Source organism: Chiloscyllium plagiosum, chromosome 24, assembly GCF_004010195.1.
Source record: "Chiloscyllium plagiosum isolate BGI_BamShark_2017 chromosome 24, ASM401019v2, whole genome shotgun sequence".
Classification (NCBI taxonomy): domain Eukaryota; kingdom Metazoa; phylum Chordata; class Chondrichthyes; order Orectolobiformes; family Hemiscylliidae; genus Chiloscyllium; species Chiloscyllium plagiosum.
Window position 1 is genome coordinate 34792427 of NC_057733.1, and position 18271 is coordinate 34810697.

The window sequence follows — 18271 nt, forward strand, 5'->3', positions numbered from 1 at the left end:
CTCATTCAACATCTCTATGTTCCCTTGTAGATTCCTTATATCCTCATCGCAACATGCTCTCCCACCTATTTTTGTATCAACAGCAAATATGGATACATTTCATGCTGCACCCTTCTCCATGTCATTAATATAGATTGCAAATAATTGAGGCCCTCGAAATAAAGTTTATGGCACCCCACCAGTTATATCTTTCAAATGCAAAAAAAAATCCATTAATCCCAACTCTGTCTTCTGTATGTTAACAAATCCTCAATCCTTGAGAGTACATTATCCCCAAAATTGTGAGCTCCTATCTTGTGCAATAATAATGTATCTTAATGAATTCCTTCTGGAAATCCAAGTACACCACATTTATTATCAATTCTCCTTGTTATATCCTCAAAGGACTCCTGCAAATTTGTCAAATGTGATTTTCCTTTCACAAGTCACATTGACTCTGTTTGATTGTGTAAAACCTTTTGAAATGTCCTGTTATTTCTTTCTAAAGAACTCTATCATTTTCTCAATGACAAATATGCAACTAACTGGCTTCTCATTTCCTGCTTTCTGACTCCATCCCTTCTTAAACAGGGGTGCCATATCTGCTGGAAACCTTTAAGAATCCAGTGAGTTCTGGAATATTCCAACTAATGGCCTCTACTGTGGCTGCAATCAACTGGACAAAAGCGAGGACTGGAGATTAGAGTTAAGAGTGTGGTGCTGGAAAAGCACAGCAGGTCAGGCAACGTCCAAGGAGCAGGAGAGACAACATTTCGACAAAAGCTCTTCATCAGGAATGAGGCTGTGAGCCTCGGGGGTGGAGAGATAAATGGGAGGAGGAATGGGGCTGGGGGGAAGGTAGGTGCGAGTACGATAGGTAGATGGAAGTGGGTGTAATGGTGATCCTTCAGAGAGGTGGGAAGGAAAATGGACAGGTAGGACAGGTCATGAGGGCGGTGCCAAGTTGGAAGGTTAGAACTAGCTTAAGGTGGGGGAAGGAGAAATGAAGAAACTAGTGAAATCCACATTGATGCCTTGTGGTTGGAGGGTCCCGAGCGGAAGATGAGGCTTGCTTCCTTCAGGCATCGGGTGGTTAGGGAGTGATGATGATGGAGGCCCAGGACCTGCATGTCCTTGGTGGAGTGGGAGGGGGAATGGAAGTGGGCAGAGTGGGAGGGAGAGTTAAAGTGCGTGGACATTCCACCCCGACCTTAAGTTCATCTGGACCATCTCAGACACCACCTTCTCCCTCCTGGATCCCTCCATCTCCATCAATGGTGATGGCTCAACACTGACATCTTCTACAAACCCACTGACTCCCACAGCTATCTGGGCTACACCTCCTTCCATCCTGCCTCCTGTAAAAATGTTAACCCTTATTCCCAATTCCTCCACCTCTGCTGCATCGGCTCCCAGGAAGACCAGTTCCACCACAGAACACACCAGACGGCCTCCTTTTTCAAAGACCGCAGTTTCCCTCCCATGTGGTTGATGATGCCCTCCAGAGCATCTCACCCATTTCCCACACCTCTGCCCTCGAATCCCCACCCCTCCAACTGCAACAAGGACAGAAACTCTCAGTCCTCACCTTCCGCCCCACCACAGATCCACATCCCCCACCAACCCACCCTCCCCTCTGGCACCTTCCCCTGCCACCACAGGAATTGTAAAATCTGTGTCCACGCCTCCTCCTTCACTTCCATCCAAGGCCCCAAGGAGCATTCCACATCCATTAGAGTTTCACATGCTCTTCCACACATGTCATTTACTGAATCTGTTGCTCCTGATGCGGTCTCCTCTACATTGGGGGTGACAGAACACCTACTTGCTACAGAGTACATCTCTGGGACACCTGCACCAACCAATCCCTCCGCCCCGTGGCTGAACACTTCAACTCCCCTTCCCACTCCGCCAAGGACATGCAGGTTCTGGGCCGCCTCCATCGCCACTCCCTTGCCACCCGATGCTTGGAGGAAGAATGCATCATCTTCCATCTCAGGACCCTCCAACCACATGGCATCAATGTGGATTTCACCAGTTTCCTCATTTCCCCTCCCCTCATCTTATCCCAGTTCCAACTTTCCAATTTCACACTGCCCTCATGACCTGTTCATCTTCCTTCCCATCTATCTGCTCCACCCTTCTCTCCAACCTATCACCATTACCCTGACTCCATCTATCTATCGCACTCTCAACTACCTTCCCCCAGCCCCACCACCCTCCCATCTATCTCACCACCCTCTCGGATTACTGATGAAGGGTTTTTGCCTGAAACGTTGATTCTCCTGCTCCTCAGATGCTGCCTGACTTGCTGTGCTTTTCCAGCACCACACTCTCAACTCTACTATGGCTGCAGCCATGTCTTTTAAGCCGGTGAATGTAGGATATCACCACCTCTGCACTCCAGCTCAAATCATTTGCTTAAGAGAGGAGGACAATGATTAATCCAAAGGAATGTAAAGGAAACCTTTAATTCAATCATAAAAACAATCAGATACACAAATATTTTAATTTTTAACTACACCAAAATATTCGTCTCAGATACATGGTTCAACTTAGCCTTTCTCTTTATGCTGAACATCACTGAAAAAGAATATTATTAGTTGGAAATCCTTCATAATCCTTGCCTAAATAAACATTATCTAACTAACAGTCAAGGGCCAGTTGTATAGAATACATCAAACAATATTTGAAAGCTATAAAACTGCCCTGAGACCCTTGGTTCTGATTCTATTTTTTTTGCCAGTATAAACACAAACCATGAAAGATAACAGTCTGTCGAAGGTCTGTGCAATGCTTCCAAATTCGACATATTGCTTGCTGCAATCATCAAGGAATACAATCTGTGAAAATAATTTGAGTTGGGTGAGCCGGACTTGCAACTATCAAGGGATTTTGTAGGTCTGGAGTTTGAGAAGGAAGTGAATGAATAAGATAATTAAAAGATATCTTTTAATAATTGTCAATGGAAGTTCATTATCCACCAAATTTTGCTGAGATATACAAAACATTTTACTTATAGTCAATTTGCACCCTTTTCCACCTGTTGGTTAAGGAGACCAATGATTAATAGTATTTATAAATAAGAAAGATCTTTCTATTTTGCTGTATCTGTGTCGTGTTATGTTAGTGACAATTTATGTCACTCTGCACATGATCTTCTGATGAAATGTGCTGTTTAATATTAAACAAAGTTGTGGAAACCACGAAGATCACATGTATAATCATCTCTTTATGCTGAGTTATCTGGCTTCAGCCAGGTCAATAGTGAGGCCACTAAAATTGATTGCAAATAAAAAGTCAATTTAGTCCTCCATTCCTGATTGCTGTCCATTAACTGCTGCAGGAAATGTGTCTTTGTGGGTGTTGGGTGGACTAGATTAAATTCAGAGGTGGTGCTGCTCACCACGTACTGTCGCCTCACATTTGAAAAGTCGACACTTTGATATGATACTCACTAGTTCTTACTGTCCAGGGAGTATGTCTACTTATATTTCAGGAGATGATTGGCAGAAAAGTTGGAGGATAGAAATCAGAGCTTTTATGTTCTTTAAGATTTAGTCTCAATGTATTGCAGTCTGGTTTTTTTCATGTGATGCATGTGGAAGTGTGCAAGATATAATAAGAATGTAGTTAGACAGGTTTTATAACAAGCCAGCAATCCGCTCTGTGAAGGTGAAAATTACCCCACTCCCTTTCTGATATTAATCAGTCAGTATGGATAAGCAGTGAAAGGACTAAAACAAAAAGCTGGAGATCTGAAACAAAAACAGAGAAATTCCGAGTTAATGTTAATGAAGAAGAGTCTGAAGAAGAGTAACCAGACTCAAAACATTAACTCTGTTTTCCCCCACAAATGTTGCCAGGCCTGCTGAGCAGTGAAAAGAAGCTGGACCCCTTAATACTGGTAACAGCAATGATTTTGTCAAACTCATCACTTATGTTTCACTCTCACTCCTAGTTAATTCACACTCTCATACTTTCTCACACTCCCTGTTTATGCAAAGTCACTAAAATCACATCTAGTCTTCTGTGACCTCCTAAAGATCTGCTGTCTCTATCGTGTTCCTCCATTTTTTTCATTACGAATCTATATGACTGCATTGATAACAGAAACAATCTATGTAAACGTGTCATGATGTAATTTCCTTTTACTGTCAGTAGAGGCACTGTAGTGCTGTTTCTGGCAAGCAGATCCATTTACTGGGTGACCAGTATAAATAGGCAACTTCCACCTTAAACATGACCATAGAAATTTTTAAATAGAATATAGAAGTACAATGAGAATAGATCATTTCAAAATAGGGTCTACATTACATCTGCATTCAATAGTCCGAATATACATTGGCATCTAACCTCACTTGATCTGAGACTACATTTGAGTTCACTACTTATGCACACCAACACAAGTGCTTCACTAGAATTCACAAATTATTCCAAGATTTTACTGACATAATTGAAAATATGCCAACTCATGCCTGCAACCTGACTTATTTTCATAACAACAGCTGGTATGAGTTCAGATTGGATGATAACAATCACTCACAGACTTGTAGTTCGTCAAAAAAAATCTTATTCCAACTTTTATCACAGTTAAGTAAACAATTGAATGAAAGCTAAAGAAAACATAAGGTGGTGTGAAGCATACATCAGGCAGGGCTTGAATAAGCTGCACGCTCCACCTGTCAGGGGCCCCATTCTTGTGGTCAGACCTCATTAATGTATAATTGCTGAGCTTCCAGCATTTACTAGCCTTCCAATAGACAGCTCACTGATTGGGAGGGTGACAAATCTGGCAGATAGCCATTACATGGAGGTACCTAGCTGCTTCTTAAAGGGGAGGTGCATTTTTAAACAATGGTGAGTCAAGTGAAATCTTCTGAAGCAGTGGCGGTATAACTTTATGTTCCTGTAATGTTTTGTTAACAAAGGTATTAAGTGATATTGGCCAAAGGCAGGTATGTGATGTTAGGCCACAGATCAGCCAAGATCTTATTGAATGGCAGAACAGACTCTAGGGGCTGAATGGCCTACTCCTGTTCCTGTGTTCCTATGTGTCCTACGTTCCTAACTTCCTTTGGGAACCCTGAAGATCATCTAATGCTACTAAGTAGGTGCTCAGAGGGCATATGTAAGTACCAAAACTGACTTGTTTGTAATACTGAAGTGAGGTGCCTGAGGACACCAATAGCATGAACACTGTTCTCAAGCCATAGCAAATAATGACCTCAGCAGAATTGCCAAGTGCAAGCCCATTCTCCTTCATATTTCTCTTACTTTCTCTGTAGTGCTGCCACACTGACTTTAGTCCCACTACTGTGAAGCCTTCCATCCCCCACTCTCTTCCCTTACACTCTGAATGGCTGCTACAATCCTGGTTAACTCTTCTCTCTTTAACTACACTTACATAATGACAGGAAGAAGGTGTATACTGTGATAAGCTGCTTCAGATGTCTTCAAAACTCTTCAATAGGATATGCACACATTTTTCTTGTAGAAAGAAGAATCGAGGAACTATGTACATTCTGACAAAATGGAGCGTGTGGTTCGAACAGCAAGTTAGACTTCCCTTCATTTTGCATTTCTAAGTAATATTCTCATATACATTGCATGAAAACCAATTCTTACACTGATCAGATACTGTCTACCTTTGCCAATGTCTCCTAACCTTTGTTCCTCTCCTGTTTAGGACAATCAATTGCCTCAGGAGTTCTAGAATCACGGAATGAGGAGAAGAATCCTTCCAAGATTGCAGCGTCACTTGGTCTCATGCTCCCGCGTATCAGTACTGTATAGAATCAGCAATTTGCATGATATAGCTTGAGTCACGTGCATTAGGTCATTCACTGAAGTAACAGCAGATGAAAAGGATGGCCCAGGAAACAGCTCATAGGGAGCATCCTCATACACCAGCTTAGCAGAACAAGTCAATGACACACTGTTTGCAGACCCAACCTTAAAATAAAATAAGTTTTGTGTGCCAACAATTGTTCAATGCGCTAGACTATCTGCTGAGCAGTTTACAGACTATGTAGGATATTCTGGAGCAGCACACTCTTTGGGATTCTGAGATATTACATCTAAACTCCGCCAATCAGAACGAGAGTGATTACCTCAACAGACACGATAAAAGTAATCTTATCTCTGAGATGTGTCTGTCAGGAACATATAGATTATAAATTCCACTACCCTTCTTCTCCTTGGATAGGCTGGAAGTTCAAATCAATATGGACATGAAACTGGATCATATAAGTCTTACAGTCTGCTTTCTCAGTGATCAATGGAAATAGTGCTAATTCACAGATAAACTGAACGAGCAGTTGTGCAATTGGAAAGAAACTTGTTGCTGACTCTCAAAATAACACCACATCTGGACACTCATTTTATCAGAACCACAGCCCATGTTTAGTTTCAGAAAGCCAGCAGCATCAATGACAATGACTGAGTTGTAGTTGTACTTGCCTCATGACCTATCAACTCCACGTTGCTCACCATAGTCATAAAGTCATAGCACAGAAACAGACCTTTCATCCCAACCAGTCCATTCTGAATATAATCCCAAATTAAACCAGTCCTACCTGATGTTCCTAGCCCATATCTCTTCAAATCTTTCCTATTCATGTACTTATTCAAATGTCATTGTACCCACTTTGTACCAACATCCACCACATCCTCAGGAAGTTCATGTGTAAAAAATTTGCCTCTTGTGACTTTTTAAAGTTTCTCTCCTTTCACCCTAAAAATATGCCCCCAGTCTTGAAATCTCCCCTCCTCAGAAAAGGACAACTATCGATATCTCTCATTATTTTATAAACTTCTAACAGGTCACCTCTCAATCTCCCACACTCCAGTGAGAAAAGTCCTAGTCTATCCGGCCTGGCTTTATTACTCAAACTTTCCATACCTGACAACATCATGGTAAGTCTCTTCTGACCACTCTCCAGCTTGGTAGTATCTTTTCTATAACTGTGTGACCAGAACTGAACACAGTATTCCAGAAGAGGTCTCACCAATATCCATTGCCAGCTCGAGGAGCTTTGGGTGAACCACAACAGTCTTCCATCACTGATGCTGACGTCACTGATGTACCACTTTAGGAAGCACATATACAAGTAGGACAGCACTTACGGCAAATAGTGGGACCTCGCATCAGGATAATAATTAATGTTTGGGTTTTTTCTGAGCCTTTAAAGCTACAAGCTATTTTGAAATCATTTTGGGCAGCAAGTCTTTCTTTAATAGCTGTCAAATGTTAATTGATATAAATGCTAATGGTAATATAAGGACAGGAAAATTGGGAGAGTTAAAGGTATGACTGTTAAAGAAGGGGAGATAGGATTGTTCAGTCAAAGCATTCTTCAATCAGTCAAGCACTCTGACTGTAAACTTTGAACTCTTCCTTTCCACCCCATCCTTTAAATCAATAATGTCCTCTTCCTCACTGCGCTGAAAGGGTTTTTCTTTTGGTGACTCCATTGCAAAGCAAAACCTACTTAGCCTATGGAATACTCTTTGCAAAATTGGCCATACCTGCCATTCATTATGATTATTTGAAGCTCCGATGGTCTGAGCAGTGAGAGCTCCAGTTAGGCCATGAAGCTGACTGTAGTACAGTAGAGTGTGAGCTCCTGAAAGGACTCTAATAATCCTTATCTTCAATCAGTCAGCATCTCGCTTGCTCTACAGGAATGAAGAGTGAGAAATGAAGAATATCTCCAACATAAATGCATCCATCACTTCCGTTATGCAAGCAGCAACTGCAGGTTGACTGATGTGATTTATATATTCTATTACAACCTGCAAGGTGCGTTTGTCAAAGAAGTTTTGGTCTGCAGTGGTTGTGGCTGCTTTAATTTATGCAGTTTTGACTCAGGCAGCTTCTACAAAACTTGTTGACAATAAGTGCAACAACAGAGTCCCCAGGGAAGAGTAGCCTTTCCTCCTGCGTTGCTTCTAAGGGAACTCCAGGTATGTTGCCCTGGGTCGACAGTCTGTGTGGGAAGGGGGAAGATTCTGTTTTTTCACCATACAGCTGCAACTCTAATTATATCTCCTTTCTCTAGCCAGAATGGAATTGCCAGGAGGACCACCATGAAGTAGAAAGTGTACTTCCAGTTCCCATAAGTGATGAAAATGTTCTACAGCCACTTTTTACAAGTAGAAGTAGCCAAAAAACATAATAATACAAAATATCCCCAAATCCTCTTCAGCACTTCTCTTAAAAGCTGCTGAGGATTTGTTTAAATCCCATTGATAATGGGTAGATCCCAAATTTGTGCCATCTATGGCTTGTGGGCAGGGGGATAATCTGGCAGTATCATTATGAACAAAGACAAAACTTATGTTGAGTTCTTGATAAGGTAATTTAGCCCAGATTAACAAATAATAGATTCCTGTCTGTTTCAGGCAGGAACCACCTACATTGAAATCCACCTAAAAGACAGACTGAAAGTCAGCTGGCAGTGGTAGGTTCACAGTTCTACACAGCAAAAGTGATGCCTGGAGATCAAAGACAAGATTAGAGTGGTGCTGCAAAAAAGCTATGCCATATTTACAATTCCTCAGCCTCCACCGTGTCTACTCCCAGGAGGACCAGTTCCACCACAGAACACACAAGATGGCCTCCTTCTTTAAAGACCGTAATTTCCCCTCCCATGTGCATCTCATCCACGTCATGCACCTCCGCCCTCAAATCCCACACCTCCAACCGCAATAAGGACAGAACCACCCCCCACCCAGTCCTCACCTTCCATCTTCCATCCCACCCAGCTCCGCATAAACCACATCATCCGCTGACATTTCCGCCACCTACGAACAGACCCCACCACCAGAGATATATTTCCCTCCCCACCCCTATGCGCTTTTCACAAAGACTGTTCCCTCCGTGACTACCTGGTCAGGTCCATGCCCCCCAATAACCCACCCTCCCGTCCTGGCACCTTCCCCTACCACCGCAGGAATTGCAAAACCTGTGTCCACACCTCCCTCATCACCTCCAGCCAAGGCCCCAAAGGAGTCATCCATCAAAGTTTCACCTGTGCTTCCACAAATATCATTTATTGCATCCATCGCTCCTGATGCGGTCACCTTTATATTGGGGAGGCTGGATGCCTTCTCGCAGAGCGCTTTAGGGAACATCTCCGGGACACCCGCACCAATCAACCACACCACCCCGTGGCTGAACATTTCAATTCCCCCTCCCACTCTGCTGAGGTCGTGCAGGTCCTGGGCCTTCTCCAATGCCGTTCCCTCACCACCTGACGCCTGGAGGAAGAACGCCTCATCTTCTGCCTCGGAACACTTCAACCCCATGGCATCAATGTGGACTTCGCCAGTTTCCTCATTTCCCCTCCACCCACCTTACTCTATCCCTGTTCCAACCTTCCAGCTCAGCACCATCCTCATGACCTGTCCTACTTGCCAATCGTCCTTCCCACCTATCCGCTCCACCCTCCTCTCTGATCTATCACCTTCATCCTCACCTCCATCCACCTATTGCACTCTTAGTTACCTTCTCCCCAGCCTAACCCCCCCTCCCATTTATCTCTCCATCCCGGGGGCTCCCAGCCTCATTCCTGATGAAGGGCTCTTGCCCAAAACATTGATTTTCCTGCTTCTTGGATGCTGCCTGACCTGCTGTGCTTTTCCAGCACCACTCTAATCTTGGCAGTTGTACATTCCAGCTGATTTCAATCCATCATCATCATCCCATTTTTGCTGTAAACTAAATCTGGATTTTTTTTAACCAGCAGTAAAATGAAACTGAAAGCAAATTGTTCTTGTCCCCCAGAAAGTACTCAGTAGAAAACAAGTTGGGTTGAATCTATCTTTTCAATGAATAGTTAAATATAATTTTTGTAAGTTACATGAGAAAATGTCTGCCCATTATCTCAAAAATTCCATATTCACAAACACTGGAGAAAGAATGTCTACAAGCAAGTCAGAATTTGGGTACATTGTTCCTCAGCAATGGATTCTATAGGATCTTATGGGGGATGAACCCTCTGCCTTCACCTCACAAGGTAAGTTGTGTAAATCTATGAAAGGCAGCTCATGAGCACAAAGGATTTAGATAATTTACTTGCAAACTTGGCAATGGAGGTATTGCAGCAGAGAAATATATCTCAGCAGAACGTGCTACCTGTGAATGGCAATAGAATAATGAATGTGGAGGCTCAGACTCAAACTGGAAGTAGTGTCTAAAATCTGTGAGCTGGCCAAAGAACATCTGAAGCACTACGCATTCCTTCACACTCCACAACCAGGAGAGTGAAGGAAATGTCTGCTCTCTAACACTGCACAACAAACCTAACAGACAGCCATACGGTGTATCTCAGGTGTCAACCATTTTATCCTGTATGTTACCATTAAGGAAGGGTCTTATGACATCAATCACAAAACAGTACCTGTGCAGAATCGCAAAAGTACTGAGCAGCAGAAACAGCAATAGACTTCAGATTGAGTGAAAGTATTTCATGACCCTTCCAGCCAATTCAACAAATGAGCACTCATATTCTTTTGCACATAGTTATATGTTTAATTTTTGCTCTCTATTGAGTATGTTTTATTTGTTTGGCTTTGGACAACCGGCACATTTTTCTGTGCAATAGAGGAAGAACAAACTGCAAGGCTTATTAAAAGTGAAGTAATTTTATTCATCTATGCGATGCTACTGATGTAGATTTTTAATGGGCTTTGCCGGTGAATTTGCCTCCAGTGTATCATTAACTTCTCTACATTGGTTGTGCATGTGTCCTACTATGAGTCTCTCATAGTTGAATGAATAGCATTGCAGATACATGATCTATAGGGAATACAGAACTTCTACATGCATCTCTGATTCACCTTGATGGATCTAGATCCGTGGCAAGGGTCATTTTTGTTGCAGTCTTGTGTGCTTGTGTTTTCAGAAACATTATTTAATGTATGTTTTGTTGCTGAACTGAATGTCAGTTATAGAGATAGAAAAGAAAAAAGTGCAAATGTTGGATGTCTCATCTCAGACACTGATAAAATTGCTGCATCTTTTCCAGCATTTTTTGGTTTCATTTACAAGTATCAACAGACTGTTTCTGTGATATTACATATGTTTTGTATGTGTTAGCATTAAACAGTGGGCATTCATGAGGTACCATGAATGGTTGCCTGAAGCAATTCTCCAAATGAGTTGAAGCTGATCATGATTGTGCATTTGATTTTGTGTACCAAAGCATTCCTAGCAACAGTTGGAACATTCATGATAAGTAAGAGAATTTCTCATTGAATGCTTCTACTGTATTTAATGCATACATAAATAATGGATCCATTGCAGATAATGTGCAGATTGCAATGAAAAAGCCAATGCTCTTGCACATCACTTTATATAGGAGATGGCAGTGAGTGTTTGAGGTTTTGATTTTTCAGCTGAGAATAACTGGACTGTTGTATTTTGTTATGGGTAAGGAGACAAGCAACACCTGGTCATAATCTGGATGTTGTTTCAGTTTTAACTCGGATGTGTTTACTGATGGAACTAAATGGGAGCAGTTGCAATTCCATACCTCTAGTTTGTAGCAATTGACATCTCACCGATAATTAACTACTGTTACCTCTTCTTCAATAATGCTCCATTTTTCACTTTGTGTTTCTTGCTTATCATGTACTGGATCTACTGTATTGATGTTGGCTGCAAGTGGGGTGAAAGCTATATCAGTGGGATGAGAGATGTTGCGTTATGAGTGCATAAGTACCCTTATCTATTCGGGTACCTTAATGTTACTGCAAGCACCATTCTGTGCCTTTTTCACAATTATGTTTATGAGCACAATGATTTAACATTTTCTGTAAGTCATCATTGTAGTTCTGGTGATATCCTCTTTTCTAATCTCTATTAAATGGCAGCAATTTCGAAACTTTCCCTCCTAAATAAATGAGTTATTGTTTTCATGGATTAATTTAGTTCCTTAAAGTATTGGAGTCCAAAAGCTTTGAACATTGGAAATAAGTTTTATGGCTCTTTATTTCTGTAAATCTGAAAGCAATAGTGTGGGTGGGAGTGATATTTGAAAAATAATATCAAAGCTGACAGATCTTTTTTCTACCTGCAGTTTATTTTCTCACCCCTCCTGGTGTATATATATATATATATATATATAATATATATATATATATAAAATATTATTTACTTGCAGTTAGATCTTTTCTTACATTTCCGTGATGTCAGACCATTGTCTTTTACATCTATCATTTACAAACAAAATTTTGCTATCTATCATTTGGACACATATCCTTTGTTCTTATTTTATAGTATCAGATAAATCTCACTTTTGCACTCTTATTCACACATTCTCTTTTAGTTTTTTATGTTGCAAACATGTTGGGATAAATGTTCCAATTCACTATATGGGTAATAATCTGAAATAAATGAAATGAGTATTGGGTGAGTTTTATCTGGTCCATTAAGTTATAGCTCAGATGGTGAACATGCAAATATACCCTATTGCTGACCCTACAAGTCATGCCTTGTTTCTTTTTTTTGTGTGCACTGGGACCAATTTTTCTCACCAAATATAGCACATGTTTGCATTACATTACTTACTGGCACTTCCAGAAGCTTGTTGCTAAATCAAATTTTTCCTGCTGAAATTTAGACTTTTTCTGTTACAATGTCATATTTCCCATTAGGATTATAGTGGCTAAGTGGCTCATTAGTTGCTCAACAAGTGTTATAAGATCATCACTGTAGGTGGGTTGTGATTAGTTGGCACTGTTTTGCTGCCACTGGTGGAATCATTTTTTTTGGATATCACGTCTATGCACATTGCTGAAACTTTATTTGCCTTTAGATGATGTTAATGAAGAACAAGCCTTTTTTTAAAAAATCAAGATGTTGGGCCTGGTTACTAAATATTCCAAAAGTGTCAATAAATTATAATAGTGTTACCAAGTACACCACTCACTGTTTATTCATGAACGGGACTGGAATTTCAATGAACTAAAACTGATAGAAGTGTCTTCTCTTTGCCAGTCATAAGGTTCCTAAAGTGAAATGAATTTTAAGCAGTTTCAACCAACTTTAGATGTGGATCTAAAGTGCAAAACTCATTACAACATAAATTGACAATCTGGCTCAAAAAACTATAAGACTGTAAGAATAGTTAAAATCGACATTGGAGAGGTTCCTATTGGTGAATCGAATGTTTATAAGAGTTGAGAAAGGCTCAAATCTGTGTTAAAATAAAAATCCAAAGAACTGCGTTTGCTGGAAATCAGAAAAAATATCAGAAATTTCTGAAAAATCTCAACAGGTCTGGCAGGATTTGTGGAGAGAAAGCAGAGTTAACATTTAACCTGGTTGTGAAGAAATGTCACTGGATCTGAAAAGTTAACTTTGCTTTCTCTCCACAGAGGAGAAAGCGAGGACTGCAGATGCTGGAGATCAGAGCTGAAAATGTGTTGCTGGAAAAGCACAGCAGATCAGGCAGCATCCAAGGAACAGGAGAATCGACGTTTCGGGCATGAGCCCTTCTTCAGGATGCTGCCTGACCTGCTGTGCTTTTCCAGCAACACATTTTTAGCTCTTTCTCTCCACAGATGCTACCAGATGTCTGAGTTTTTCCATCAACTTCTGCTTTTTTTTCAAATTTGGATTTGTCAACTTGTCCAAAGGCCAATCACTAACTATTTTATTGGGGTGGATTTTCAGTAGAGACCCGTTAGTCTCACAATGCTTCCATGGAGATAATGGAAGATTAGAACTGAATTATTACTCTGTGGGAAACTTAACAACCAGATTACTGAGCCAATTAGGTCTGCAGTACTTTGTTACTCTATTAATGGTTAACCAACTTGTTAAGTAATTGATAAGACTTTAAAACATAAACAATAATTGGTAGTTATAAGCTCATATGTAGGGGTAACCTATAGTATATATCAAATATTAGTAGGATTCTTGTGGTGCAGTTGTCGTGTTCCGATCTCCAGAGCATAAGGCCTGGTTCAAGACCCACATGCTCCGGGGCGTGTCATAACATCTCTGAGCAGATTGATTAGGAAAATTTCTACAGGGGATTAGCTTGGACCTGAAGGTCTGGGTTCCAATCTCACCCATTCCAGAGGTATGAAATAGTAACTCTGAACACATTATTTAAGCATACCTACAGGAGATTGGCCAGCAGAGGTTATGCATAGATCGGCCTTTCTCTCCCTGGTAGAATATGATGACTGGGATCTGTACTAGGGCCTTGGCCTTTTAAAATTTATATCAATAACTTAAATGAGTGGAGTGAAGCCATGTTTGCAAAATTTGCAGATGACACGAAGAGAAGTATGAAATTGTGTTGTTAACAGGACATCTCCACTCCCCATCCCCCCCCCAATCTCCATCCCTCCTCCTTCTACAACTTGTGTCCCACAATTCAGCATCAAACACACAAAGGCTGAGACGGGGAAAGTTAAGGAAAAGTCCATCAGACACTGTTGAGCACAGAGAGAGAGAGAGAGAGACCACACACCAATATTAATGAGGCAAAGGGATTGACTGGCAAATACAGCAAGTGACAGCGTATGGTAATGAAGCAAAAAGCAAGAAGTAGAATTAGCTGAAGATCTCTGAACTGGATGATTTTTGATATCTATTTCAATGCCAAGTGCAGGCAGATGGACTACTTTAATTTGGGATTCTGGTCGGCATGGACCGAAGAGTCTGTTTCTATGCTGAAATACTGTATGACTCTAAAAGGAGGTGGCAGATGGTTATAGGTAGGTTGAGTGAGTGGACAAAATCTGCCAAGTGGAGAATAGTGTAGGAACATGTGAAATTGTTCACTTTTATAGGAAGAATAAAAAAGCAGAGTATTACCTGAATGGAAAATGACCGCAGAATTCTAAAGTGCAGAAATATCTTTATGCATTCGAACACAAGCCTCAAAAATGTAATATATAGGTATAACAAATAATTATGGAGGCTAGTGGAATACTATCCTTTACTTTTCTGTTTGGTTTGTCTTATAATAATGATATTATGCTTCAGTTTTGCAGGGCATTGTTGAGACAAATCTTGAATACTATGTACAGTTTTGGCCTCCTTATTTAAGGAAGGATGGAAATGTGTAGGAGGTGGTTCAGAGGAGATTTACTAAATTGATACCTGGAGTAAGTGGGTTGTCTTATGAAAAGAGATTGGACAGACTGGTTTGTTTCCACTGGAATTTAGAAGAGTGGTGAGTGAGTTTACTGAACTATATAAGATCCTGCATGTTCTTGAGATGGTGGGCATGGAAATTATGTTTTCTCTTGTTGATGAGCCTAGAATGGAGACTCCAACAGAGACTTTATTACACTGTTATAAGGTCAGGAATCACCCTTTTTGGACAGACATGGAGAGATGTTTTTTTTTTCTCAAGAGTTTTATGAATCTTGGGCAACTTTGCCTCAGAAGGCATTGAAGGGGGTGAGGTTTCTGAATATTTTTAATGAGGCAGATTGAATTTTGTTAGACAATGATATCAAAGATTACAGGGGGTAGATGGAAATTTGAATTCAGAACAGAAAAAGATCAGCCACTATCTTCTTGAATGGTAAAGAACCCTTGAGGGGCTAAAGGCAACTTTCGCTCCAAGTTCATGTGTTCACATGTAAGTTTGCATGATTCTCACTCTCATCTAGATAATGTGGCAGCTCAAGATCCAATAGTAAGTTGTAAGAGGTTAACTCATAAAGCTCGGTCTTATTGAGCTGAGTGGTCTTAACTGTTTTAAAATTCCAGAGGACTCCATCCACAAGAAGATTTGGCCTTTTCATGTTACCCAGACTTGGTCAGCATGGTGTGGTCCTGTCTTTTCTGCTACACTCCTTCTCAAGTTATACAGAAAATGTCTAAAGCAATTTGATGTCATGTTGTTTCACACTTAAGGAAAGTATATAATACAAAAATCATATTCTATATTTATACTGGTGGAAATCATCAGTTCTAAATCCATAATAACAATTTGTAGGAAATATATCATTGTGGGCTAATAGCAGAAATATAATTCAGTAATGTTACCAGATGGTTCACTAATGTCCTTCATTTGATTGCAGTCAATGCTTTATGGTGCATGAGGGCACACCCAAGAATAGTATTGGATGAATGTTGGATATGATCCTGTGAGTATGATCCTGCATCTCTGAACTGGTCTGTCAAATCATATGCCAGTTGTCAGATATTAGTGAGGACAACTGGGTATGCCAAAGGATCTGACATTCCCCAAGTTTTATTGCCTTCAATAGTTTATTTTCTCATAAACGTTATAGTGATTATTTGCAACTGTGTGGTCTTCTCAAAGAAAAGTCAGAAATAAATGGTGAAATCATGATTTGAAGGCAATTGTTTTCTTCAAAAGAGCTTGGTCCATGTTGAGATTAGTAGATTGTGTGATATCCCTTCCATCATTCAATTTAAGTGGAGGCACAGGAAGTAACTATAGTCATTTGCTAATTTATGAATTGTCTTTGTTGAGTAAGATCAAAGGTGGCAGGTAAAATGTGATTTTGAGACAATTTCCACAATAGTGACGTAACATGAAGATCATACTCTGGAAATTTTTCAGTGATGAATGTCAACAGCATTTTAATCATGATAATTGATAGTAGTGTGAAAGTAGAATTGCTGAATCACAAAAAGAGAATTTCTTGATTAGATAGACAGTGCCTTTAGCATATTTTGAAAGCAAGCAAAGTATCCCATACCTCCATTGATTTATATTAAGAAAGCATTGTATGTATTCTCACAATCTCCTAAGGCAAAGTGTCTGCTTCTTGGTCCCAGACATCTGCTAATGTACTGGCTTGGCACAGTTTGAAGCACTCTCATCTCTGTCATAAAATTGTGATTTCAAATCCCCCTCCTTGACGCACAATGTAAGCTGACACATCAGTGCAGTGGGCAGGGAGTGCTGCATTGCCAGAATTGCCATCTTTCAGATGAAATTTTAAAGAGAGACCCATCTGGCTATTCACATGTAAATGTTCCCATGGCATAATGTGAAGAAGAGCAGGGGAGTTCTCCACAAGTCCTGTACGGCACATTTCTCAATCAACACCATTGCAGTAGACAAAGTGGTCAGTTTGTGGAACCTTGTGGTATGCAAATTGGACATTGCATTTCACTACCTTACAAATAAATTTATTAGCTGCAAAATGTTTGGGATGTCCACTTTTTGTTTATTATTGATTAGCCTGTTACTAAAAGACAGTCAAAAGTAGCCCACAGTGAGTTATCTTCCCTTTTCCCTTCCAATTGGATAATTCCAGGCTTCTGCTTTGTAACATCCCACACTGGACAACTGACATAGCAAATCTTGTTTGGTAGGCAGTCCCTTTTATGAATTTGAAATGTACCATCTGTGAGTGCAGCATGTGCTGAATCACCAAGTAATCCAACAGCATCCTTCTTCTTAATTACTCTATAGTGTGCTGACAGAAGAGGGCCTCTTATTTAGTTTTAAAATATATTTAGAAAATTCATCTACTGGGAAAAACTGTCACGTAGGATTTCAGATAATATTTCCTATATTGAGCCAATAAAATCACTGAAATAAGAATTTTGAATGACCAAATATTATCTGAGGGGGAGTTTAAGGTATCTAAGAAATCTGCTGTCAGACAAAAATGATACATACAAGAAAAGTTACTAGCACACTTAATTTGCACCTCGTGTGGAATGCGTTATGGAAATACTTCTCCAGTAGGCAGTACCATGAAATTCAAATCTTAACCAAAATGTCTGTACAACCACCTCACAAAGCAACTGGCAGTATATTGCTTTCATTGCTTTGATGCGGTCTCAGTTTGAGCTATAGTGTGCAAGATGTATCTTGGCAATGTTTTGGAACGACCACATATGAAATGTTGTGTAAACATACCACAGTGCCAGTAACACTGCTGTTTACAGTCATTTAGGTACATATGGCTGATGCCCCTAAATAGTCTTCCTGCAACAGTCACATGGAATTCAGACATTTATGCTGTTGGATGATCTCCATACCGATAGCCACCAATCTGGTACCTAGACACTATATGCATGACTACTGAATAGGATTGGGGGTGAATGTTAGGAAGGCACAATGCTAATATAGTAGACTTTGGATAACTGATGTTTTAAATGTTGCTTGTCCCACTTGTTCAAATTAGGAAGAAACTCAGTAATACATTTATAGACTGAAAAAAAATGGTTTGATAGAAATACAGAGTGAACTATTATTCCATAGCTAAATTAACTGTGCAATAACATCTGTCTGGAGAAAGAGTTAAGTTAAAAAAAGTCTACTTATGG

General features: G+C 40.3%; 1 long non-coding RNA gene across 1 annotated transcript; it reads left to right on the top strand.

Annotated features, from left to right (window-relative positions):
• Nucleotides 1-4989: 4989 nt before the first annotated feature.
• LOC122561926 lies at nt 4990-6063 on the top strand. Its single transcript, XR_006315153.1, has 3 exons — nt 4990-5110; nt 5477-5567; nt 5669-6063. It is a non-coding gene; the product is annotated as an uncharacterized LOC122561926 (long non-coding RNA).
• The last annotated feature ends 12208 nt before the right edge of the window (nt 6064-18271 follow it).